The sequence below is a fragment of the Triticum urartu genome, chromosome 5A, assembly GCF_056163025.1.
Source record: "Triticum urartu cultivar PI428250 chromosome 5A, HENAU_Tu73, whole genome shotgun sequence".
NCBI classification, from domain to species: Eukaryota; Viridiplantae; Streptophyta; class Magnoliopsida; order Poales; family Poaceae; genus Triticum; species Triticum urartu.
Window position 1 is genome coordinate 16,126,054 of NC_141877.1, and position 21,440 is coordinate 16,147,493.

A 21,440-nucleotide genomic window follows, 5' to 3' on the forward strand; every position below is an offset into this window, starting at 1 on the left:
GTCTGCAAAAGCACCCGCCGACTGTCCTGCGTATCACGCTGTCGGTTGGGTCTCCTTCGACGTGAGCTGTGGTGCATCACCCCCGGCGTCGAGGGTACATGGGACGTGTTCGTGTATCAACATGATGGCACTGCCTCCTTACTCGGAGTCCGAGTCCACGTCCTCGACTTCGTCCTTGTCCCTCTTCCTCTTCGTCGCCTCTTCTTTGCTTGAACCGGACATTGGGCTCTGCTTCTTCATCCAACCCTTGTAGATATAACAAAGGTAGGCATCCATTGCTGCGTACAGGATGTGATCTTCATCTATTGTCTTCGACTCCCATGCATGACGAAACTCGTGGTGAGGTTCCTTCAGTTTAGCATATGAAGGATCAATCATGGTTGCTGCCAGGGTCAGCATTGAAGGCTGAGAGTAGGACACCAGGCTTGCCTTCTGGAGATCGAAGGGCTGGCCTACAACGAGGCCTATCCGACCCAGGATATCCCTGTCATTCCTAAAGTCTACAGTAACGAATTTCACTCTTTCGTCCTTGGGGAAGTTCTTAAATCCTGGCACTCAACATCGGCATGACATATGTGGTAGACCAAGCACACGTTATGTACGCAAACCTAGATCACGGCGGGCTTCTTCTTCTTTGCCTCCTTTAGAATATCACTACTAGGAAAAGGCTTATACATAGAAGTTTACCAGTAGCGCGTGTTTAGGACCCCACGCTACTGATAAGTACCAGTAGCGTCTGTTATAAAGTGCGCTACTGATAAGTACCAGTAGCGTCTGTTATAAAGCGCGCTACTAGTACAACTTAGCAGTAGCGTGGGATTCCTGTGGGCAAGCTACTGGTAAGTTAGCAACACCACACCCCCCGACCAAAAAATAGTAGCAGCGTTGGTACTCTAACCAGCGCTACTATTAAGAAAATAGCACTAGCGCCTTTCCACCTAGACGCGCTACTGCTATTTCTTCTATGTGTAATATTTTACCAGTAGCATGGGTTTTGGACAAGCGCTATAGCTAGTTTTACTTACCAGTAGATATTTTGGCTGGCACACATAGCAGTAGCGCGCTTTGGTGCCCCGCGCTACTGCTATGGTCGCCAGCCAAAATATCTGCCACATTTTCCCCCTCTTCTTCCTCCCCCCTTCCTTTCTCCCCCTCCCTCTTGCACTTGCTTGTTCTTCAATGCTTCCCCTCTTCTTTGCCCCTCCTACCCCCCTCCATTAATGCCCTCCCTCCTTCCTCTTCCTTTCTTTTTCCCCTCCTCCCCCTTCTCTTATTTGCCCCTCCACCTCCCCCTCCATTAATGCCCTCCCTCCTACCTCTTCCTTTCTTTGCCCATTCTCCACTTCTCTTCTTTGCCCCTCCACCACCCCCTCCATTAATGCCCTCCCTCCTCCCTCTCATAGCTCTCTCTCACTCGCTCTCCCTAGCTAGTTGGAGCTATATTTATTTAGGTACCTCACTATCTAGAGCTACTAGCTAATTATTAGAAGGTGCTCGATATCCCTCTCAACAAATAGGTGAGCAAAAAAAGAGTTGTGCAAGAATGGAAATATGTGTGTTTGCGATTAGGACCGAAACTATGTTTTGCGAAAATGTAGATTCAATTCTGTTTCGGTGAATTTCGGGCAAACTCAATATCTCCTATGTTTAGGGAAGGTCATGCCGAATTTTTGTATGAATTTGATCCATGCATGTATATATACGTGGTTATAATATTCGCTCTGCGCGCAGGTTATCATGAACGTCAATGGAAGGATGGTGCAAAGATACTGGCAATCCGCTGTGGACGACATGTATGAAAAATACTGAAGGATGTTTTATGTCCGTGTTGAAAATGCAAAGGAATAGTCAGGCTCGACCACTTTGAGGGTGGTACACTCAAGGAGCACCTACTCATGCATGGTTTCGTGCATGGCCATACTTGGTGGATAAGTGAAGAAGATGATGATGATGATGAGGACATCGACGAGGCAGGAAATAACGACATGGGGCCACCAGACGAAGAGATGACCGATTATGTGCTCGAAGAGGAAGACGGCCTCGGAAATGTCGATGGAGAAGAGGCAGTTCAAGGCGGAGAAGACGCGGACACACCGCCGTCTTCGTCGCTACTAAGTTCAGCCATGCGGGACCCGCATGTTCGAGACCTGTTTCGCAAGAAGACGACTAGCGACAGAGCTGCTTCTAGAGAGGATGCCAAACTGGCGCAACTGGAGGTAGACTCGATGACTCCTTTGTATGATGGTTGCAATCCCGAGGTGACCCGCTTGAGTTTCACACTAGAACTTCTAAATACGAAGGCAAAAAACAAATGGACAGATGCAAGCCTGGATGAGCTTCTGAAGTATCTAAAGAGGGTTCTTCCCACGGGAAGCCTGTGTCCTACTAGTGTCGAGGAGGCAAAGAAAATCATGTGCCCTCTTGATCTGCCACACATTAGATATCACACATGCATCAATGATTGCATCATATATCGGAATGAGCACGTGAAAAAAACAATATGTCCAAAGTGCAATGCTTCACGATATAAAAAGGCCAGAAAGAAAGCTCCACAGGAAGTTGTATGGTACTTCCCGATCACTCCGCGTCTACAGCGGTATTTCATAGACCATAAGGAAGCAAAGCTTATGCTAGCACACGGAGAGGGTGAAACCAGATGATGGAGATGAGCCGAAGCTGAGACACCTCGCAGATGCTATCCAATTGAGAGCATTAAATGCTGAATTTGTTTTTTTTCGCAAATGATCCAAGGAACATCGTGCTTGGTGCTAGTAGTGATGGCATGAATCCATTTGGCAACCAGAACACCAATCATAGCACATGGCCCGTGTTTGTATGGATGTACAACCTCCCCCCTGGTTGTGCATGAAGGAAAAATACATACACATGGCTATGCTTATTCAAGGGTCGAGACAACCGGGAAATGATATAAATCTGTATCTCGGGTTACTGAAAGAGGAGATGCATACCTTATGGAAAACGCCGGCCAAGACATGGCATGCAAGCAAAGGAGAGTATTTCTACACAAGAGCCGCGCTGATCACGATGGTGCAGGACTATCTCGGTTACGGCTATCACGACGGTGCAGGACCATCTCGGTTATGGCTATCTCTTGGAAAATTGATGAACATGCCGGAGAGGACCAAGGATGGGCCGAAGGTAAGAAAAGACTTGGAATTTTTGAATATCAGGAAAGATCTCCAAATGCCCGGTGAAAGGTCGTCAGACGAGACGGAGACGGAGACGGAGACGGAAGATAGGGACAAAAAAGTAAACAAGAAGGAAGAACAGTATCCCCCCCCCCTCTTGCTTCACCTTAGATCCGAAGGAGGTCGATCAACTGTTCAAGTGCCTTGCCGGAATAAAAGTTATTTCCGGATACTGTGGGAAGATAAGCAGATATCTGGACACTAAGAAAAAAAGGTTCAGTGGGATGAAGTCTCACGACTGTCATGTGATGATGGCGCAGTTACTCCCGGTTGCACTTAGAGGGATTATGGACACACATATGCGTGAGACGCTTACTGACCTATGCCACTTTTTTGATGCTATCTCTCGAAAGTCGATCAGTGTGAAGCAACTCCATAGGCTAGAGGAAGAGATCGTTGTCATACTGAATGAGCTAGAGATGTACTTCCCACCCACGTTCTTTGATCTCATGGTACATCTATGTGTCCACATCGTGGACGACATCATCGACCTAGGGCCGACATTCCTGCACAGCATGATGCCGTTCGAAAGGATCAATGGGGTCATATGATTCGTTCATAACATGTCCCATCCAGATGGAAGCATAGTCCAGGGATATCTGACCAAAGAGTGCATCTCTTTCTGTGAGAGTTATCTAGTAGGCACCGGAGACCCTGTTGTTGGTTTGCCCGTCAACAAGCACTGTGGAAGGCTCGAAGGCGAAGGTCACACCAATGGTCATAGGGATGTGAATGTGTTACGCTCGGGCCGACAAAACGACCTTGACAGGGCAAACTTAGTAGTGCTACAACACCTAGATGTGCTAGAAGATTTCATGACACTACACAAAGAGACCATCGCAAAGAAGTACCGTGAACGTGGGGTGCATAGGACAGATGCTGAAGTTATTAGAGAGCACAACTCCACTTTCTTGCGTTGGTTCAAAGAGCGAGTTCCGGCTAATCCCTCGGAAGAGGGTTGTCCAAATGGAACACTCATATAAGCCTTAGCACATGGCCCCTCGACCAACCTCGCGACTTATCAAGCATACGGTATCAACGGATACACGTTCTACAGGGAGGAGAAAGATATAAACAGTGATGACCAAAACTCAGGGGTGACGATGGAAGCCATGACCGGGAATGTAATTGAAAGATATTAAGAAAGGGTCGAAGAGATATGGGAGCTTAACTACTCTGGATTGCATAGTGTGACGATATTCCGTGTAAGATGGGCTAAGAATGTACACAGAGGAAACTGACATTTCACTACCATGTGTATACCCGACTCCGATAGTGGTATCGTCAACGCCATCGCCAAAAATGAGTCATGGGTACACGCTAAACACGTGACACAATGTTTCTTCATAACTGATCCGATCAATCCCAGTCGTGTTGTCGTGAGGAGAAGCAAAAGGAGCATCACGGGAATGGATGGAGTCGCCAACGAGGAAGACTATGACCAGTACGGTGATCCGATGAGGGAAGATGATGCGGATGACGATGATACATGCGTCAAAAGAAGAATGAAGATTACATTACCTACGAAAGATCGTAATCCCTGGAGAAGGAAAAGTCACGACCATGGGATCAATTATTCGACAACGAACAGAAGAGGGAAGAAGATCATTCTGAAGTGTCATCGTCGCTCAAGCTGACAAACTAATCCACAATTTTTGTGTGTGTCTAGCTATTTTGTATACCGCCGTTAGCGGTCAAATGATGTAATATATATTATACTAATTATTATCTGGAGGGTAACAGTGGTATTGCTCCAACGACAGACCAAATTAAACCCTAGCTAGCTAGGGCTATATATACCCCTGCTATAGAAACTTTGTACAAATGCAAATGAAAGATAAGAAAAAGAAAAGGCAAATGAAAGAAAAAGAAAAAGGAACTTATAAGTTGTGGAAAATGAAGTGAAAGAAAAATAAAAAGAAAAGGAAGGAAGTTTGTGGAATATGAAAGAAAAAGAAAAAGAAAAAGAAAAGAAAAAACTAGCAGTAGCGCGGTTTGTGCTAGGCAGCGCTATAGCTTAGTTAGCTATAGCACATTTTTGTATGCCGCGCTATAGCTATGTTGCCTACAAAGCACGCTCTGCTTCCTCTCTCTCACTATGTCGCTCGATCCCCTTTCTCTGAGCTTGATCTCCCATGCCACCGCCGACGCTGCACCCGCCTACGCTGCCGACGCCCGCACCCGCCCACGCCACCGCCGGTGCCCGCACCCGCCCACGCCGCCCACGCCCGCACCCGCCCACGCCACCGCCGACGCACGCACCTACCCACGCCGTCGTCGACGCACGCCACACCCGACCCCGACGCCGGCCACTGGCCACCCCGACGCTCCCTTCCCCCGTGTTGCCCCCTGCCCTAGGTGCACCCCTGGCCCGGCCCCTCCCCCTGTGCCGCCCCTCCTCCGTACAGTCTCTCTCTGACCATATTTGGTCTCTCTGTAGATCGACGAGGAGACCTCTGCCCCGGCGACCCCGACCTAGGTGCACCCCCTCTGCCCCGGCGACCCCGACCCTGATCCCAACCCCGACCGTGGTGTGCCACCCCCTCTTCCCTCCCTCTTCATATGCTTGTTTTGTTCAAATGCTTGCTGTCCAAATGTTGAAATGCATGTTAAAATACATGTTAGAATGCTGTTAAAATGCATGTTGTTAGAGTGTTAAAATGTGTGTTGTTAGAGTGTTCAAATGTGTGTTGTTAGAGTGTTCATTTGCTGTTAAAATGCCTATTGTTAGAGTGTTCAAATGCTTGCTATTAAAATGCATGTTGTGCAAATGCTTGCTGTTAAAATGCCTATTGTTAGAATGCTGTTAATATGCTTGTTTTGGATTTTGTTGCTAGAGTAAATGAAAATGAGTGTTTAGTTTGTTAATAGAGTAAATAAAATGAAAGTGAACATTTTATTAGGCAGATTGTAGGTCTACAATTGATCTTGTGTGTCTACAATAATTTATCTTGTGTGTCTACAATAATTTATCTTGTGAATGCTTGACACACAGGTAGATCGCCGACGTGCCGCTCGATGACGCCGCTCGAAGATCATCGACACCACACCCTCATCCTCGACACGCAGATAGTGAGCATCCCAAAACCCACACTATATAGAGCTATGTCCATGCGGATGCTAGAGGAGAGTACATGTGCATGTGGTTGTTGTGCTGTTATAGTGAGCATCCTATATTGTTGTGCTGTTGTAGTTCTGTCGGACTTTGGTTGCTGATTCATTTCCCGATTGCTAAGTGACCTATGTTTTGCCGGAAATTTTGATTCATTTCCATTCTGGCAAATTTCAGGCACTCTATATGTGCACTTTGTAGCAAAGGTCATGTCGAAATTTTTCGTGAATTTCGTCATGACTTGTGCTAGAAAGTTGGACCTATCGAGTGTCGAGATTTGTCGCGACAGGAATGAAATGACATTTCCGGCAAAACAAAGGTCACATTTTTTGTCATTATTCACTTTATTATATAAAGCTCGATATTTAAACAACTACGACATTGAACCCTAGGAATCATGACCGACACCGATGAGGCTGGAGGTTCTCAGTCCCAATTAGGTCGAGCACACGCCTACCTCGACTTTCTGGCGGATCAGGAGAGACAGCAAGTTGGGTGTCAGGACCCCCTTATCATGACAGAGGACGAAGTTGGTGGCGCCGGCGCCGACACTGATGCCACCAACGACACCGGCACTGAGACTGGCGCAGATGATGTTTCTAACAACAGCACGGAAGGTGGGACCTCCCAAGCCAGTGAGGGAAAGAAGGAAAACAGGACACGACGCCCAAATGAGCTCGGCACCGGAAGACTGGTGGTCACGGCGGTGCACCCAGGCGAGTTCGAGCCAATAGAGCCGCGGGAAGTTGCAGCATGTTACGGCAACCAACTAGCATGCATCCTACGGGATACCGCTAACATCAACACCACAAAAATATAGAAGAATGAACATTTGAAGAAGCTGCTCCTAACTAGGTTGCACGCAAGATTCCTGTTCCTCGGTCGGAATAACGATGTCGACCCATGGGATGATGATGCCATGAAAGAAATCAACAACAAAGCCCTAGGGAAGTTCAGCAACGCATTGAGCGCTTGGAAAACTAGGGTGAAAAGGGCGATTTAAGTAGACCATTAAACCTATGCCGAGATTGTTGCATACAATCCGAAAATTATGATAGAGGACTTTGAAAAGTTCATGGAGACTTGCAATGAAGAAGCTGCCAAGGCCAGGTCAGAGAGAGGCAAGAAGCTGCAGGCAAAGAACATGGGGAACGACCGCCTTGGAAGTCATGGTTACACGGGAAAGAGGCCCGTGTGGGCTAAGGAGGACGCAGAACATGAACGTTAGGGGATCCTAGACCCATTGGCTGAGTTCACCGACCAGCAGAAGCATGACTTCATCAGGGCCTGATTTCGTGGGACCCCAAAAAAAGATTTTTTTTCACTGACGGGCCGACTAGGAAATTCATGAGAATATTGGTAATTATCCTTTTAACACCTTACATATTAGCTTCTGATCAATGAAGTCTACTACATTCTAGTCGCATTCGTAAACGACTCACACGCTCCATTTTGCAGAGACCAACACAAGCTTGCGGCCGAAAGCGACTCCACGACTCAGTCGACTCAGTCGTCGGTGAAGTACAAGTGGTACACTCCTTTCAACCAGGCCATCAACATAATGATGGGACACCTGCCCGACCAGCGGCCGCAATATGGATGTGTGCACGGCGCCGGGGATGGCGCCATGTGGAAGTACTATTATAACGATGACCCCGAGGCCAAAAGACAGAGAAAGAAGTTCAGTCAAGTGAATCTCGACGAGAAGGTGGTGCGGGCGATGGAGAAAGCAAAAGCTGAGACCAAAGCTGAGATAATCCGGGAAACGGTAGCTGCTTGTAGAGATGATATAGTGGTTGCCTTTACAAGCTTGATTCCAACTGTGGTCACATGGGTGCAACAAAATCCAAACGCGCATCCTAGTGATTTTCCCATGCCGAGCTTCACCGGGAGCAACTCAATGAACACCGCACCCATACCCGTACCTAGTATGGCAACCGCACCCGCACCCGCACCTCCTCCCACACCCAGCTCTCACAGCAGCCCTAGCTCCGTCTCTGGCTTGAATGTTGGACCGTCGACATTGGCTGAGCTCGATGCCCTCATGGTAAATACGCGTCGCACCCTCATCAACTCAGCTAATTAATTTAATTAATCTTCAGTTGCCGTTCTTTTTGGATCTCTGATGCCGCACGTACATGTGTCTTTGCAGGCCGACTCCACTCCATGCACCCTCCTTTACCACATGAAGGGCGAGTTGTTGGTGGATGTGGGGAAGGGTACTATGGTGAAGCCCAAGGATTGATTGTTCCACCGCCGGCAGATGCTTGATAATGCCTTAAGGGTCTCCGTGGAGAGTGTGAAAGTGGGCTACGAGGGTTTCCCTCATCCGATACAAACTGATGGAGAGGATGACGAGACCCCCACGCAGCATGGCCAACGCAAAAATTGGCCGATCCTGTGGCCGAAAAATCTTCTTCGTGTCGAGGTGGTCGGGAGCACACCAACGGGACCTCAGGAAGGTATGACCACAACCCCTCCTACACAAGTACAACCATCGTGTGTGCTGCTTGCTGAGATCGAGAGACACGAGGAAGGAGGGCCAACCGTTCCGGCAGATGATGCCATCTACCCCACAGAAGAGGATATGGATGATGACATGGAGGAGGCCGAGGACCCTCTCTAGTATTTCAAAAATGGTTATGACAACGAAGTAACACTGAGTCAACCATATGAATGTGTGATACGTCTCCAACGTATCTATATTTTTTGATTGCTCCATGCTATATTATCTACTGTTTTGGACCATATTGGGCTTTATTTTCCACTTTTATATTACTTTTCGGACTAACCTATTAACCGGAGGCCCAGCCCAGAATTGCTGTTTTCTGCCTATTTCAGTGTTTCGAAGAAACGGAATATCAAACGGAGTCCAAACGGAATGAAACCTTCGGGAACATGATTTTCTCACCGAACATGATCCAGGAGACTTGGACCCCCCGTCAAGAAAGAAAGGGGGTGGCCACGGGGGTGGGGGCGCGCCCCCTGCCTCGTGGGCCCCCCATTGCTCCACCGACGTACTCCTTCCTCCTATATATACCTACGTACCCCCGAACGATCAGATACGGAGCCAAAAACCTAATTCCACCGCCGCAACTTTCGGTATCCACGAGATCCCATCTTAGGGCCTGTTCCGGAGCTCCGCCGGAAGGGGAATCCACCACGGAGGGCCTCTACATCATCTCCAAGGCCTCTCCGATGAAGTGTGAGTAGTTTACCTCAGACCTTCGGGTCCATAGTTAGTAGCTAGATGGCTTCTTCTCTGTTTTTGGATCTCAATACAATGTTCTCCCCCATCTCTCGTGGAGATCTATTCGATGTAATCTTCTTTTGGCGTTGTGTTTGTTGAGACCGATGAATTGTGGGTTTATGATCAAGATTATCTATGAACAATATTTGAATCTTCTCTGAATTCTTTTATGTATGATTGGTTATCTTTGCAAGTCTCTTCGAATTATTCGTTTGGTTTGGCCAACTAGATTGGTAGTTCTTGCAATGGGAGAAGTGCTTAGCTTTGGGTTCAATCTTGCGGTGTCCTTTCCCAGTGACAGAAGGGGCAGCAAGGCACGTATTGTATTGTTGCCATCGAGGATAAGAAGATGGGGTTTTTATCATATTGCATGAATTTATCCCTCTACATCATGTCATCTTGCTTAAGGCGTTACTCTGTTTTTATTAACTTAATACTCTAGATGCATGCTGGATTGCGGTCGATGAGTGGAGTAATAGTAGTAGATGCAGGTAGGAGTCGGTCTACTTGTCTCGGACGTGATGCCTATATACATGATCATACCTAGATATTCTCATAACTATGCTCAATTCTGTCAATTGCTCAACAGTAATTTGTTCACCCACCGTAAAATACTTATGCTCTTGAGAGAAGCCACTAGTGAAATCTAGGGCCCCCGGGTCCATCTTTATCATATTAATCTCCCAACATTTTATTATTGCTTTTTACTTTGCTTTTATTTTATTTTGCATCTTTATACCAAAAATACCAAAAATATTATCTATCATCTCTATCAGATCTCACTCTCGTAAGTGACCGTGAAGGGATTGACAACCCCTAATCGCGGTGGTTGCGTGGAGCTATTTGTGTTGTGTAGGTACAAGGGACTTGCGCGTAGCCTCCTACTGGATTGATACCTTGGTTCTCAAAAACTGAGGGAAATACTTACTCTACTCTGCTGCATCACCCTTTCCTCTTCAAGGAAATCCAACGCAGTGCTGAAAGGTAGCAATATGAGATGCATGTACCAGAGCCGGAACATCCTCGGGAGTGCAAGAAGTCTTTGTTCATGCAATCCTCGCAGGACATGCCTCCAGATGTCGGTTCCACCCAAGCTCAACTAATTAGCCAGAGTCGTCCAATGATGAGCCCGGGAACACTAGGGAGGGTCTGACAGACCCACCAGCACCTCAGCTGAGGGAGTCCTGGATTAGGGGGTATCCGGACAGCCGGACTATATCCTTTGGCCGAACTGTTGGACTATGAAGATACAAGATTGAAGACTTCATCTCATGTCCGGATGGGAGTCTCCTTGGCATGGAAGGCAAGCTTGGAAAATACGGATATGTAGATCTCCTCCCATAGTAACCGACTCTGTGTAACCATAGCCCCCTCCGGTGTCTATATAAACCGGAGGGTTTAGTCCGTAGGACAACAATCACAACAATCATACCATAGGCTAGCTTCTAGGGTTTAGCCTCTCCGATCTCGTGGTAGATCAACTCTTGTACTACCCATATCATCAATATTAATCAAGCAGGAGTAGGGTTTTACCTCCATCGAGAGGGACCGAACCTGGGTAAAAACATCGTGTCCCTTGTCTCCTGTTACCATCCGCCTAGACGCACAGTTCGGGACCCCCTACCCGAGATCCGCCGGTTTTGACACCGACATTGGTGCTTTCATTGAGAGTTCCTCTGTGTCGTCACCATTAGGCTTGATGGCTCCTTTGATCATCGCTAGCGATGCAGTCCAGGGTGAGATTTTTCTCCCCGGACATATTTTTGTGTTCGGCGGCTTTGCACTGCGGGCCAATTCGCTTGGCCATCTAGAGCAGATTGAAAGTTACGCCCCTGGCCATCAAGTCAGGTTTGGAAGCTTGAACTACACGGCCGATATCCGTGGAGACTTGATCTTCGACGGATTTGAGCCCTTGCCGAGTGCGCCGCACTGTCACGATGGGCATGATTTAGCTCTGCCGCCGGACAATGTTCAGGAAGTCGCACCTGCAACCGCTCCGACCTTCAATTCGGAGCCAACCGCGCCATTCATGGACGGGTGGTTGGACCCTGCCATGGAGACCGCGGCCCCTACGGTGATTGAGCCGGATACCCTTCGCGAGGCCCGTGACTCCAAATTTCCGGACTCCCTTCCGGACTCCGAGCCGCCTATGCCCCTGCCAATCAAATCCGATTGGGCGCTGGTCATGGAGTTTACCGCCGTGGATATCTTTTAGCACTCGCCCTTCGGCGACATACTGAATTCAATAAGGTCCCTCTCTTTGTCAGGAGAGTCCTGGCCGGATTATGGCCGGCAGGATTGGGATGCGGATGACGAAGAAATTTGATACCCACCCACCACCCACTTCATAGCCACTGTCGATGACTTGACCGACATGCTTGACTTCGACTCCGAAGACATCGACGGTATGGACGACGATGCAGGAGACGAACAGGAACCAGTGCCTGTAGGGCACTGGAAAGCCACCCCGTCGTATGACATATATATGGTGGACACACCCAAAGAAGGCAATGGCGACGGAACAGCGGAGGATGACCCCTCCAAGAAGCAACCTAAGCGCCGGCGTCAGTGGCGCCGTTCTAAATCCCGCCAAAGCAAAAACAGTGATTCCTACACATGAGATAGTAACACCCCAGACAGTGTCGAAGACAACTCCCTCCAGCAGGATTCAGCGTAGGAAGATGGAGAAGCCGGCCCTCCTAAGAGAGCGGCAGACAGAGAGGCAGAGGATGATAATTACATGCCTCCCTCCGAAGACGAGGCAAGCCTCGACGACGACGAATTTGTCGTGCTTGAGGATCCCGTCGAGCAAGAACACTTCAAGCGCAGGCTTATGGCCACGGCAAGTAGCCTTAAGAAAAAGCAGCAGCAGCTTAGAGCTGATCAGGATCTGCTAGCTGACAGATGGACTGAAGTCCTTGCGGCCGAGGCATTTGAACTCGAACGCCCCTCCAAGAGTTACCCAAAACGCAGGTTGCTACCCCGATTAGAGGAGGAAGCACTAAAACCCACATCCCCAGTGTATGACGCGGCTGATCGGCCACCTCACGGCCGTGACAGAGCGGCCTCTCGGCCCACAGCTCAAGCCGCACACCGGCGTCACTCAAAAAATACCAAGGTACGGGGAAACGCGCCGGATCTGCGAGAGATGTTGGAGGATAAAGCAAAGCAAGCCAGATGGATCTACGGATCACGAGGGCGCCCCACCACACGAGACGATAACCGTCACACCGGATACAGTAAAAGTAAGTCCGGCCGGGCCGAACACAGCAGACAAGACTCATTTGAGCTACGTCGCGATATAGCCCAGTACAGAGGCGCCACACACCCGCTATGCTTCACAGATGAAGTAATGGATCATCAAATCCTAGAAGGTTTCAAACCCGTAAACATTGAATCATACGATGGTACAATAGATCCTACGATATGGATTGAGGACTACCTCCTGCATATCCACATGGCCCGTGGTGACGATCTACATGCCATCAAGTACCTCCCACTCAAACTTAAAGGACCAGCTCGGCATTGGCTCAACAGCCTGCCAGCAGAATCCATTGGCACTTGGGAGGATCTGGAAGCCGCATTCCTCGACAACTTCCAGGGCACTTATGTGCGACCACCAGATGCCGATGACTTGAGCCATATAATTCAACAGCCAGAAGAATCGGCCAGGCAATTCTGGACTCGGTTCCTAACCAAAAAAAATCAAATCGTCGATTGTCCGGATGCAGAGGCCCTAGCAGCCTTCAAGCACAACATCCGTGATGAATGGCTCACCCGGCACCTTGGCCAGGAAAAGCCGAAATCTATGGCAGCCCTCACGACGCTCATGACCCGCTTTTGTGCAGGAGAGGACAGCTGGCTGGCTCGCAGCAATAACATATCAAAAAACTCTGGTACTTCGGATACCAAAGACGGCAACGGTCGGTCACGATGCAACAAACATAAGCGCCGCAGGAACGATAACAATACAGAGGATACGGCAGTAAACGCCGGATTCAGAGGCTCCAAGCCCGGTCAGCGGAAGAAGCCATTCAAACGAACTACTCCGGGCCCGTCCAGTTTGGATCGTATACTCGATCGCTCGTGTCAAATACATGGCACCCCCGACAAGCCAGCCAACCACACCAACAGGGATTGTTGGGTGTTCAAGCAGGCCGGCAAGTTAAATGCCGAAAACAAAGACAAGGGGCTACATAGTGACGATGAGGAGGAGCCCCGACCGCAGAACACCATAGGACAGAAGGGATTCCCCCCGCAAGTGCGGATGGTGAACATGATATACGCAACCCACATCACCAAGAGGGAGCGTAAGCGTGCGTTAAGGGACGTCTATGCGTTGGAGCCCGTCGCCCCAAAGTTCAACCCATGGTCCTCCTGTCCGATCACTTTCGATCGCAGGGACCACCCCACTAGTATCCGCCACGGCGGATTTGCTGCATTGGTCCTAGACCCAATCATTGACGGATTCCACCTCACTCGAGTCCTTATGGACGGCGGCAGCAGCCTAAACCTGCTTTACCAGGACACCGTGCGGAAAATGGGCATAGATCCCTCAAGGATTAAACCCACAAAAACGACCTTTAAAGGCGTCATACCAGGTGTAGAGGCCCATTGCACGGGCTCAGTCACGCTGGAAGTGGTCTTCGGATCCCCGGATAATTTCCGGAGCGAGGAGCTAATCTTCGATATAGTCCCGTTCCGCAGTGGCTACCATGCACTGCTCGGGCGAACCGCATTTGCAAAATTCAATGCGGTGCCGCACTATGCATACCTCAAGCTCAAGATGCCAGGACCTCGCGGGGTCATCACAGTCAATGGAAACACAGAGTGCTCTCTCCGAATGGAGGAGCACACTGCGGCCCTCGCAGCAGAAGTACAAAGTAGCCTCTCACGGCAATCCTCCAGTCCGGCGACCAAACGCCCGAACGCCTTCAAACGCACCCGGAGTAATCTACAACAGGACCACCTGGCACATTCCGAGCTTGCATAGCAGTGCGGCCCCTACCCCAGCCCCATCCAAACGGCGACATACGTGCCACGCGTACACAATTACGCATTAAAAATACCATGGGCACAGGGGGAGGGGCACGACTACGGCACGCCCCGCACGCGGTTCAACCGCACTAGGGGCTCCATACTTTGTTATTTTTTCTCTCTTTCAGGACTTTACTTTCTGGAAGCCCTGTCCGGCAGTATAATTTCCGAACACACGATGCAAGGACCAGGGGAGCCGAAAGCTACATCGCATCATGGAAATCCCAGGTGGTCTCTATAACGAGCAATATACCTGCTTTAAATACCATTCTGCAGCTTACCCTTGGAGTAGACATGTCAAATAGTCCCATCTTCTGCTTATCGCACTACTTGTATCGTTCTGCTTTGATGCACCCCTTTTCAATAAACAATGCATAGCTTCAGCCTATTATTGCATTCTCTTTTTTATGTATATATGTTCATTAATGACATTTTGCACCCGTACACTTTTGTACGGCCAATACACCAGGGGCTTGAGTACCCCACAATATGGTGTGAGAAGTCCGAACACTTTCACAAGTGCGGCACCCCGAACTTATAGCATTATATGCATCGGCTCCGAATCATGTCTTGGGTCAATAGTTGGGTTTGCCTGGCTCCCACGTTTTGGTGCCTTACGTTCCGTTATATGGGCTAAGGTAGCACTGGGAGAACTACTACGATTGTGCCCCGGTTCAGCTGGGCTAAGCACCTCAGTAGAGAAAGCTAAAACTGACCGTCATGATAGGGCGAGAGCTGGTCGCTGTTCGAGAGGTTTCGAGTCCCTAAAGAATTATGCCGCTTAGGGCGAGGAGTCGGCTTTGTCCGGCTTAGGCGTGGATAGCGCCCCGAACTCGGTCTTCCGAATACTAGGGGCTTCGCCAAAATTTAAAATTATAGAATTCTAAGGCTAAGTGAGAGTGATAACGCATTATAGTCCGATTGCCTTGTTCGTTGTGCTGAGCGCCTCCCTCGAAGGACCCAAGAATGTGAAAAGGAGCGCTCAGGTTTATCCCGAACACCCCAGCACTCGTGGCTCGGGGGTAGAAGCCGACGACTCGCCATCTCTCAGATTTAATAAACGGCCACACAGAGGTAATATTTTAAATTCAAACATGCGTTGCATAGCGCATATAAACAAGTTTTCAGCGCACAGGATCACAAATGCGAGTTCGTTCATAAATTACTTCTTTGGAACATTCATCCGCCATAAGGCGGGCACCATTCATGACGCCCTCATAGTACATTTCAGGGCGGCGATGCTCCTTGCCCTGCGGTGGCCCGTCCGTCACCAGCTTCTCCGCATCCATCTTGCCCTAGTGAACTTTAACGCGGGCAAGCGCCCTACGGGCACCTTCGATGCAGACGGAGCACTTGATCACCTCAGGCCAAGGGCAGGCATCTGCAAGACGCTTCACCAGCCCGAAGTAGCTCCCTGGCATGGCCTCTCCAGGAGGACAGCCAGACTATCAGACCCTTCATGGCCTGTTCGGCTGCCTTATGGAGCTCGACCATCTGCTTCAGCTGGTCGCTTGGGGGCACCGGATGTTCGGCCTCAGTATACTGAGACCAAAACACCTTCTCCGTCAAATTCCCCTCCTCGGCTCGGTAGTGCTTGGCGGCATCTGACATATTGCGGGGCAAATCTGTGAATGCTCCTGGAGAGCTTCGGACTCGGGTAAGTAACAAGTAATTCACTTTTACGTGCTTGCTTTGCATAATGAATGCCTTACCTGTCGCTATCTTCTTTATCGCATCAATTTCCTAGAGGTCCTTTTGGGCTTCGACTTTGGCATGCTTGGTGCTCTTGAGGGCCGAGGCAAGCTCGGACTCTCGCGCCTTCGAGTCACGCTCCAAACTCTCATGTTTTTTCACGAGAGCCTGGAGCTCTTGCTGCACCTCCTCCACCCGCGCCTCCTATTTTCCTCGCTCGGTGCGCTCCGTGGCCGCTTTGTTTTCGGCCTCGGACAGCGCTTGCTTCAGGGTCACCACCTCGGTCGTGGCCCCTGCCATAGTTACGATGATCCTGTCATTTTTTGCAACCACATCTTTTCTATATACTTTCATAAGGTATTACTTACCTTCCTTCTCCTCGAGCTGCTTCTTGGTAAGGCCGAGCTCGTTCTCGGACCGCTCAAAGTTCTGCTTCAGCGCATTGACCTCCGTAGTCAGTGCGGTAGAGGTCAGCAGCGAAGCCTGCACACCCATATCGACATACTTATGTTAGACTCCTGCGGATATTCTTAGATCCTCTATTCGGCTTTTCTTTATGAACACCAAACAGAGTATCAGGGGCTACTGTCTATGTGGTAATATTTTCATATATTTTTTACATACCTCAAAGCCTGTTAGAAGGCTGGCACAGGCTTCAGTCAGCCCGCTCTTGGCGGACTGAACTTTCTGGATCACCGCACTCATAATAGTGCGGTGCTCCTCGTCGATGGAGGCGCCGTCAAGCACCTCCTGCAAGTTATCCGGTGCCTCCGGTTGGACGGAGGTCACCCGCACGGTAGGCTTGCCCTTCTTAGTAGGGGGCCGCCTGCCGGAGTGCGGAACCACTGACGGCTCCGGTGCGGTGTTCGGCCCAGGGCCGGACTTGGAGCCCTGGGGAGCCTTGCTCGTTTGGGGCCTACGGTCCGGAAGGTCGCCTTGCGGCGCCTCCAGGGCCACCTCCCCTCGGCTTGGAACCCCTCGGGATAGCACCTCGGTGTTGTCCGTAGGGCGAGGGGTGGAAGCGGTCGGAAGTGAATAGCTATTCACATCCGACGAATCCAAGGAACCGCTCGACGATATGTCGACTTGGGCTCGGGGCGGACTGCATGATTATATCCGGCGTTAGAAGAAGCTGTGCAATAAAGGAACACTATGAGTCACTCTGGTGTCCGAATACTTACGACTTCGCCAGGGGCTTATCCCTGGGCGGCCACTCCTCGTCGCTATCGGCGACGTTGGTGGAGTAGTCCGGAGGAAGAGTCCTTCCCTTCTTGGACCCTCTGGCCTCCCCAGTTGGGGCGTTCTTTCTTTTCTTTTCTCCCCCAGCTGGAGGGGGAGAAGCTTCTTTTTCCTCCTCCTCATCTTCAGGGGAGGAGTGCGTCTCGGAGTCATCGGACGATGAGTCCGATACCACCGGGCGTCGGGAACTCTTTCGGGTCCCCGTGGCCTTCTTCTTGGCCTTCTTCTCCGGCACCACGTAAGGCGCCGGAACCAGCAGCTTCGCTAAGCGAGCATCTGCTGGGTCTTCGGGCAGAGGAGCTGGACAGTCAATTTGTTCGGCCGTTTCCAGCCATTCCTGTCAAAGGTATGGGAGTTTAGATCCCGCATATTGTTAAACTATGAACAATAAATACCTTATAAAAGGTAAAACGGCTTACCGCGCTGGCTTGGCGCTTCGCGCTGAATCTGCGATCCTCGGTAAGGGGAGGGGGAACCTCGGCGCCCTTGAACAGCACCTTCCAAGCATCCTCGTGGGTTGTGTCGAAGAGCTCGCTCAGAGTTTGGTGCTGGGCCGGGTTGAACTCCCACAAATTGAACGCCCGTTGTTGACACGGGAGGATCCGGCGGATGAGCATGACCTGGACTATGTTGACAAGCTTGAGCTTCTTGTTCACCATGTTTTGGATACAGGTTTGGAGTCTGGTCAGCTCTCCCGAACGACCCCACTGCAGGCCCTTCTCTTTACAGGAGGTGAGCCACGTGGGGATTCCGGATCGGAACTCGGGGGCCGCCGCCCACGTGGCGCCGCACGGCTCGGTGATGTAGAACCACCCCGATTGCCACCCCTTTATGGTCTCCATGTAGGAGCCCTCGAGCCGTGTGACGTTGGGCATTTTGCCCACCATGGCGCCTCCGCACTCCACCTGCCGGCCATTCACCACCTTCAGTTTGACATTGAAGGTCTTCAGCCATAAGCCGAAGTGAGGTCTGATGCGGAGGAAGGCCTCACACACGACGATGAACGCCGACACGTTGAGGATGAAGTTCAGGGCCAGATCGTGGAAATCCAGGCCATAGCAGAACATGAGCCCCCGGATGAATGAATGAAGGGGAAATCCCAGTCCGTGGAGGAAATGGGTAAGAAACACTACCCTCTCATGGGGCCTGGGGGTGGGGATGAGTTGCCCCTCATCTGGGAGCCGGTGTGCGATATCTCCGGACAAGTATCCGGCTCCCCTCAGCTTCTTGATGTGCTCCTCCATGACGGAGGAGACCATCCACTTGCCTCCCACTCCGGACATGGTTGGAGAAGGTTGACGATGAGAATGTGGACTTGGGCGCTGGAGCTCGAGTGCGCGAGAACGGATGAGCAAGGAGGAAGAAGGCGTGGGTAGAAAAAGGTGAATCCTTATCCCTTTATATAGGCGGATAAAACTATGCGCCCCCACCAGCCTGGTAAAACTCGCTCGTCTCCCAAGCGCCATAATCAATGGCGCGGTTGGGTTACTCACGTCCGTATTGATGAGAATCCTGTGATAAGGGGGCACGATCTCTGTTTCGACAAGACGTGCCAAGGAAACCGCCTCGCAAAACGTGCTAAGGTGGACTGTAAAAAACGATTTGAAAAAAGGCTTGGCTGTGGTGTGATGACATGCTACGGAATACGTCAGCAGATTAGATTTGTGAAAATACTATTCTCTCTACGGTGGTATGTGGAACTTGTTTTGCAGAGCCGGACACGATCCTCGTGTTCAAAATCTTCTATGAAGTATTCGGAGGAGGAACCCGCCTTGCAATGCCGAAGACAATCTACGCACCGGACTCATCGTCATTGAAGCCTGGTTCAGGGGCTACTGAGGGAGTCCTGGATTAGGGGGTATCCGGAAAGCCGGACTATAACCTTTGGCCGGACTGTTGGACTATGAAGATACAAGATTGAAGACTTCATCTCGTGTCTGGATGGGACTCTCCTTGGCGTGGAAGGCAAGCTTGGCAAATACGGATATGTAGATCTCCTCCCATTGTAACCGACTCTGTGTAACCCGAGCCCCCTCCGGTGTCTATATAAACCGAAGGGTTTAGTCCGTAGGACAACAATCACAACAATCATACCATAGGCTAGCTTCTAGGGTTTAGCCTCTCCGATCTCGTGGTAGATCAACTCTTGTACTACCCATATCATCAATATTAATCAAGCAGGAGTAGGGTTTTACCTCCATCGAGAGGGCCCGAACCTGGGTGAAAGTGCGTTATATCGACTAGAGGGGGGGTGAATAGGCGATTTTTATGGAAGTCTTCAATACGTGGGAGTTATGAAGACAAACAATAGAAATAAACCTAATACCCTGGAGCGGAAGGTAGACTACACTAGGCAGGCCATAGTCAAGTATTCAATAGAGTGAAAGCACAATGACTAATAGCAGCAATGTAGTAAGGATCAGGTAGGAAGATATTGTGAAGCCAGACAGAACACGCGGTCACTCAGTGAAGACAAAAGATAGTGCAAACATACAATGACTTCACAAGGAGTAACAGTAAGTAAAGGAAAGGGAAGATGAAACCAGTGACTCGTTGAAGACAATGATTTGTTGGACCAGTTCCAGTTGTTGTGACAACTGTACGTCTGGTTAGGGCGGCTAGGTATTTAAACCTAAGGACACACAGTCCCGGACACCCAGTCCTGAACACGCAGCTCAGGACACCCAGTCCTCACCATATTCCCCTTGAGCTAAGGTCACACAGACCTCGCCCAATCACTCTGGTAAGTCTTCAAGGTAGACTCCCAGACCTTCACAGACTTCATTCACTGGCGATCCACAATGTCTCTTGGATGCTCAGAACGCGATGCCTAACTGGCTGGAGGATGCACAGTCCTCAAGTGTAATAAGTCTTCAGATCACACAGACAAGAAGACTTAAGTGATGCCTAATTCTCTTTGGCTCTGGGTGGTTAGGGCTTTATCCTCGCAAGGAATTCTCTCTCAAAGGCTTCGAGGTGGGTTGCTCTCAAACGACAAAAGCCGTACTCTCAATCTGAGCAGCCAACCGTTTATTGTTGTAGGGGGTGGGCTATTTATAGCCACTTGGCAACCCGACCTGATTTGTCCGAAATGACCCTGGGTCACTAAGGAACTGACACGTGTTCCAACGGTCAGATTTCAAACTCACACGGCAACTTTACTTGGGCTACAAGCAAAGCTGACTTGTCTGACTCTGGACAAGATTCGCTCTCATAGTCTTCACTCGAAGACATAAGTTTTTGGTTAGGCATCACTTCAGTCATTCTGACTGGTTCTCTTGGACCCCACTTAACAGTATGGTGGTTTCTATGACTCAACACAAAAGAAAAAGAACTACGAAAGATCTAAGTCTTCAAGCTCCATAGGCTTCATGTGGTGTCTTCTCTTGTCATAGTCTTCAATGTGAATATCTTCATATACCACCTTTGACTTCAATGTCTTCATACATTTTTAGGGGTCATCTCTGGTAGGAAAATCGAATCAATGAGGCACTTCTACCTGTGTTATCCTGCAATTCTCACAAACACATTAGTCCCTCAACTAGGTTTGTCGTCAATACTCCAAAACCAACTAGGGGTGGCACTAGATGCACTTACAATCTCCCCCTTTTTGGTGATTGATGACAAACTAATTGAAGTTTTCAATGGGGAATATAATCTGTGAAATTGTAAAGGATAAGGAATTGTCTTCATAAGTTGCAAGGGCTCCCCCTGAAGATGTGCATATAAGTAATTTTCTTTTGGAATGCAAATGCACATGGTAGGATGTACTTATGGAGATCCAGTTCAACTTATGATGACAATCCACTATGCATGTGAAAGTATATGAAGATAATGACAATGCATAATGGAAAATGGACGTCTGCAGAATGATCTAAGTGCGGAATTTATCGTCGCACAT